A 6,963-nucleotide genomic window follows, 5' to 3' on the forward strand; every position below is an offset into this window, starting at 1 on the left:
CGTGTCCCGCTGCCGCCGCCGCAGAGCCTTCCTCGCCGGAGGGAGGTGATCAGTCAGGCCGGAGGTGTCCTCGGTTCCTGGATCCGTCCGGGACTCCAAGGACACGTTGGAAGGAGCCGGGTCCTCCTTGGTGTCCGTTGCCTGTTCGAACATGCCTCGCAAGGCGGCACACTTTCCCGGGTCCAGGACGACGGTGTAGAATTTGTCCGCCGTCCGGACGTCATGGCACATGGCCGCCGAGATCATTTCCTGGACCTGGGGAATGTGCCTTTCCTTTGCCTGAAGCCGTGAAGCAAAGAAGAGACGTATGAAAATGCAGTGAGTATTTTTGTCTTTAGTCCAGCAAAGAACTTTTTAGCTGGGGTTCTTTAAGAGCTGTTCTACACACAGTGCGACATAAAGAGTGCGACATAAAGAGTGGCCCGTCAATGCCGGTAAACAACTCACATGTGACGCTATGGCGGTCCGCAGGTCGGTAAACGTGGGCTTCCCCGAGAGCCCCATCTCCTCCCACGCCGCCTGCATGTATCTGACAAGGTTTTTGTTGGGTTGCGCCGTTGCCCCGAAGAAAAACAAGTCCCCTTCGGGCTTCGGCTGCTTTCTTACGGCCAGCCACTTCTCCATCCAGGAGAACTCCTCTGGATGGAGGAAGACCTGGGCGTAGCCGAAGAACTTGTTGGTCTTGTGTTCCGCGATCTGCAACAGAGGACACCTTGGCGTTAAACTTGCGAGAAAAAAAGCCCAAAGCAAAGACAAAGGAGTGTTTTTCTACTCACGTTGACAATGAAGCCGGGGCTGCCCTCCTTGGCGTTGTTGCGGGCATTCATCACCTCCGTGACGGTCATATTGGCGATGACGCCCGTCCTGTGACCGTATATGGAGGCGATGAATGCCGCCAAGTAGCCAAACAACCGGTACCGTAATTTAACGTCGGAGGGTTGGGCCTCCAGCTGTTCTGTGAAGATCAAACACAAGTGAGCTCCGTTTAACATCTCCGCTCGACAGAACCCGTCACCCATCGTTACATCCTCCAAAGCATAAACACCAACATCAACGATTCTTACCCAGCAGCTGAGGGATGGTGTCCCGGCAGCGCTGCCGGCAGAGCTTGAGGTCGGCCACCGAGACGACCCGCATCTGTTTAGCCTCCTTCACCTTCATTTGGTGTACACTCACATCTCTAAGGAGAGGAGTGATACACTGAAGGACGGCCCGCAGCGCTGCCATGATCTGGGCCCCCTTGAGCCGGCAATGATGTGGCGGCGTCTCCTTTAAATACCTTAGGAATGAATATACATTCCTAAGGTAGAAGGTGGTGGTGGTGACCTTCTTCCCACACCTCTTTAGGGTACCGACCCACCTGAAGAGAACACAATAGAAATAGCTCAACACTTTTGTTTTTCTTTGTGATTTTGGCTAACTGCAGGTGATGTACACTTACTCCACAACGCGCCCCGTCCGCGTCAGGAAGCTCCAATCCCACAGGCGTTCGGCCCCCACCGCCATGAAATTGAGGAACCTCCTGACGCGCATCACCTTGGAGGCCACATTGTCGATTTGTTTGGTGGGCTTACGTGGGCCTCGAAGGAAAGCCCGGTAGTCGCCCAGGTACTCTTCTGTGGAGAAATGTTCACATAGCAGTTAATGAATCCTTGGGAAGAACATTCATCAAGACGTGAGGTAAACAGACATATGAAAACTAACCCATCCGCGAGGAGAAGCCCGACAGCAGCGAGGCGGGGTTCCGGTGAGACGTCTCCTTCCTCGGCGGCCGGGACTCCTCGAGGGACTGCTCGGGGGACTCCTCCGGTGGCGGGCTGCCACTGGTGTGGCGGGTTTTACGTGACCTCTTCTTCGGCGGAGGAGTCTGCTCCTTCCCTCCGGCCAGAGGAGGGGGCCACGCTGGACTGACTCGCGGCGACCAGGGGCGTCTTCACCTTTGATGGGCAGCGGGACGGTGGTGGTGGTGGAGATGATGGTGGGGAGGGTGTTGGGGACAACCGCAAGCCCGCTGTCGGTGGTGACGGTGAGGGGTTGCAGGGTGATGGTGATCGGCGGGAGGGTGGTGGCGATCTGCGGGAGGGTGGTGGCGATCGGCGGGAGGGTGGTGACGATCGGCGGGAGGGTGGTGGCGATCTGCGGGAGGGTGGTGGCGATCGGCGGGAGGGTGGTGACGATCGGCGGGAGGGTGGTGGCGATGGGGAGGAGGGTGGTGGCGATCGGCAGGAGGGTGGTGGCGATCAGCGGGAGGGTGGTGGCGATCTGCGGGAGGGTGGTGGCGATCGGTGGGAGGGTGGTGGCGATGGGGAGGAGGGTGGTGGCGTTCGGCAGGAGGGTGGTGGCGATCAGCGGGAGGGTGGTGGCGATCTGCGGGAGGGTGGTGGCGATCTGCGGGAGGGTGGTGGCGATCGGCGGGAGGGTGGTGGCGAACTGCGGGAGGGTGGTGGCGATCGGCGGGAGGGTGGTGACGATCGGCGGGAGGGTGGTGGCGATGGGGAGGAGGGTGGTGGCGATCGGCAGGAGGGTGGTGGCGATCAGCGGGAGGGTGGTGGCGATGGGGAGGAGGATGCCGACAAAGACGACGATGACGCCGGTAAGGAAAGGGGCGATGGGTTTCAGTCTGGCCTCTCGAGTCCGCCAGGACCGCGGTTCTCCGGCCCGCTTGGAGGGCGGGCGTGGACGGGATTGGCGGGAGGTCAATGGTGACTGGCGGGAAGGTAGTGGTGATGGGCGGGAGGGTGTTAGTGATGGGCGGGAGGGTGGCGGCGAAGCCAGGTAGGGTGCCGACGACGCCGGCAAGGAAGGTGTGGCCACGCTTCTTCGGACCTCCGTCTGCCGAGTCTGCCCGGACCGTGGTTCTCCGGCCCGCATGGAGGGCGGGCGTCTCCCGGCCGCGTGAGGACGTCCTCCCGGCCGCTGCTCTGGTCCACGGGAGGTGGAGGGACGAACCTCCTCCTCCGGTAGAGGGAGGTGTTTGGTTATTTTCTTAAAAAAAAAAAAAAAAGAAAAAGAATCAAAATGATTATTACATGTCAATGTCACTGTCCAGTTTCTTAATATAGCACATTTCCAGAAGTCAGAGACAGCGCAAAGTGCTGTACACAGACCATCAGCAAAAATTAAATGATAAAACACGTGGTTTATAGGAGCAACTTGATCACGTGCTTGCTGAGTATTATTTCGTGACTTAAATCGAATTTATAGGCATGTGTAACTCACTTTCCCAGTCCTCCTCTCAAACCTGGAGACCCTCTGGTGGTAGAGGCGGAAGTTCTTCTGCAGGTTGTCCAGCTGCCGCTTGACAACCTCGTATTTGCGTACGAGGGTGTTGCAGCCCCGGCAGCTGGCCTGCGGTTCCGCCTCCTCATCGTACCACGCGTCCAGTTCCTCGTCCTCCTCCTGGTCCAAGTGGCTGACCATTGGAGGGTGAGGTGCCGTGTCCCTGAGGTCTGCCAGCTGGCGGACGGTCACCCTCTTCTGGACCAACTGAACAGCCCGGCCCAGCTGCTCCTGGGTTAGCTCCGGGTGGCACGTCTCCAGGTGTCGGTCGCACCTGGACGACCGATACCGGCAGCCAGAGACGGGGCAGGGCTCGTACCTATAAAACACACGCCCGTTTGCCAGCTTCAGGAGAAGCTGACGCTCCTCTGGGTTGGCAACATGGTGTGCCCTCTTCAGGTGGAGCGGCAGCGCCGCAAACGGGCGGCCACACATGGGGCAATTTGCGTATTTGGAAGTCATGGTGAAACGCTGGCTACGAATGATGACAGTGTGTCTAAGGAAGGGAAATAGAAAAAAGTGTTAATTTTTGACCCTTGTGTGAAGCTACACAAAGTCACATAAGTGTCCTTGTCCAGTAAATGCTTTGTTCCACACCAAATCCTGTGTAAACACTGGTGTGTGTTCATGTCAAGCTGTAATAACACAGTGTAACAGCTAACCTGTTGAGCTTACTGCAAGGAACTACAACTTTAACATGACAAAGACTACAAAATGACACCCTCTAGTGGCTAAAAACCTTTGCTTTGCTTTAAGAGAACTTCCTGCACAGTGTAACGGAATCAAAGTGATGTAACTAACCAAAGTTGTATTTTAATACACTGTTAGTAGTTCACTTTTATAAACAGAAGAATAGGCTGTTTTTATCATCAGGGAGTTTAATTAAACACTCTGTATTGACTTTGAGACAATAAAAGAGAGAGAGATGGGATCGTTTGAGAATCTTTAATTTCTGAATTATAAATTCTAAACAATCTACCAGGACTACTCTGTGATGGATGAGAATGGATTCGGATGTTGTGTTGGTGCGTGTGTGTGTGTGTGTGGGTCTGGTTCAGATTCTCTAGGATGACGTAATCGAATCTGGTCGTCTTTGTTATGACTAGATATCACGAGGCTTATAAAGTGATGACATGAGCCGCTATTTTGCCGTGTACGTACCCAGTGGGGTCTCCCAAGTAGATCAGGAATTGCCAGGTCTGGAAACCTCGGATGTACGATGGAGCTGTCGGTGCAGCGGTCACAACGTTTCAAAACCCGTCTGGAGGGTCGGCCCGGTACGATTCAGCAGCGTCAGCAGTTGCTCTTATTTTGAAAGGACGTCGTCTGGTTGTTAAACGACGAAAATCTCCCGTTTCACAGTTCTTAGTTTAAAGAAAACGCATCCGGCCAGGCTGCGCTTGTCTTTAGGATGATGGTGAATAGAACTGAAGTCAAAATGGAACTGACTTAAAATGGCGTTGCCTTGTTTTATATCTCTGAATTGTTGATAAGTTTCAGTAAAGTAGATTGGACACTTGAAGTCAACACCAGATTCTCCTGCGGCAGCCGAAAGCTCTGATTGGTTGGAACAATGTGTCATGCGTTTCTATGGAGATGAGGATCAGTATGTCTGCACCGTAGTCCTGGTTTCATTAAACATAATTCATGACATATTTATTTCACAGATCATTCACTTGATTATTGTTGATCAACATCTGTTTTGCTTAATAATTTTAATCACAAATAAAGTACTTTGATTAGGTAAAGCTTCTTCTTCTCCTTCGGACTCTTCTCCTGGAATGTAAACAGTCTGAGGAACAACCCGACCTTGGTTTTTCTACACGGTGTTATTGTGCCCAGGGGCCAGCTGTATGGAGTTGAAAACCATGAACTTCATAACCTTACATATCCCCCCTTTTCAAGGTCAGTGTGGTCCTTCAAGAGACCACTTGGTCGTTGAACCAACCCAAGTTATGAAGAATCTCGACAACAGAACCGGATGCGATCCCAAGGGAACAGCCGTCTGTGGTGAGGCACGAACCCCACGCCGGAGAACAGTCTCGCACACTCCTCAGGAAGAACACAAGTCAGTAGGTTATTAATTATTCCCCATGGAAGTCATAAACGAAGCAACAGCAACGTCATATCCTCACGGGCAATAAAGCAAAGCAGGAGCAAATCTTGAACGTATCCACGAACAGGGTAGTATTCCAATTAAAAATCGATTGTTGTATCCGCAGGCAGGGCAATATTCCAAATAAAAATTGAATTATGTAAGAGTACTTATCGTAATCCACAAAAAGGGAAGAGCGGGTGACATTAAACCCAACGAATGAGGTGTCCCTGCAGCCACGCAGGAACCACAGTCGTCCAAGGCCAACGAGCCGGAGCACCACCCAGGAGTAGTTGATGCAGATGACGAGTCACGGATCCACCCCCAGGACGCAGGATCCTCACAAGCTCAGCAGAGGAGAGAGAGCACAGTGTAGGCACTTCAATGTAGACACGACAAAAGTGCATTTCATGTCATCAAAGAAATAAAAATAATAAAAACCTAACTCTATGAGTGCCTTTTGTACTATGTGTTAGTTTTAAGTGTAATTACCCATTAAGTGAAGAAATGGATGCAGCCCTGACTGTGTAAGATGCAAAAAGGGATGATGCGTGAAGCAGAAAAATGAAAGAAACCCTAACCGGTATCAGTGAATCCTCACTGTAAATACTCGTGTCAGGACAGGGGCAAAATTGGTTACAGCCCAGTAGGATAAATTAAAGAATTGATAATCACAAACATAATTTTCACTGTTAAAATCAACTGGTCAAAGGTACTATAAAAAAAACGGAAATGTAAATCAGCACTAAAATGTAAATCAGTGGTTAGTAATCATGTTCATGTTATTGTACCTCTAAGGAATGGTGATTAGTAAAGATTAAAAAAAACAAAATTTTGGACAACAGTACTATGTGGCCTAACCCACTCACTGTTACCTGGCCTTTTACCTGACTCCAGGAGCCCACAGCATGTCCGTCCCAACACACCTTAAGTCTGCACGTGACGTATAACAGGAAAGACAACCATGTACACTCACAAACAAACAAATTTGTGTAATCAGAGACAGAAATCTGTGGAACCAACGGGACGTATTTATCACCCCCCTTTTGAAGTTGGTGGATTGTTGTTGTTGGTATCGGCCAAATCTGTGGGACCCTTGTGCAGTTTGATATGGTCCCTGTGTACCCATTTGTAGACGGGCGCCATGTTTTTGTTGGCGATCATGATCTGATACACGACCGGAGAGATCTTATCTGTAACCAGGTATGGACCAGACCATCTGGGCAAAAGTTTCTTAGCCAGCTTCCCCGAGGTCGCATTATTGTTACCCGATTCGGGAGCGAAAATGTAGTACCAGGCCTGGTCACCTACATCGAGTTCGGAATGTGAGGCTTTCTTATCGTAATAAGTTTTTCTGCCTTCAGCTGACTTTCCCAGAGATGCCTGTGCGAACGAGAATGCTGCAAGCAGGTGAGTTCGCAGGTTCTGGTCGTAGAAGTGGTCTATGACCTTCTCAATCTGTAACAGAAGTTCCGGGGGTCTACCCGGTGGCTTCGAGAGTGGTGGTGAGGTCGAAATCGCGTCCCCCCGCGAAAGACATGCCACCGAAGGGCGTCCGCCTGTGTCAGGCCACGGTTTGTACGGCTTTG

The sequence above is a fragment of the Nothobranchius furzeri genome, chromosome 14, assembly GCF_043380555.1.
Source record: "Nothobranchius furzeri strain GRZ-AD chromosome 14, NfurGRZ-RIMD1, whole genome shotgun sequence".
NCBI lineage: Eukaryota > Metazoa > Chordata > Actinopteri > Cyprinodontiformes > Nothobranchiidae > Nothobranchius > Nothobranchius furzeri.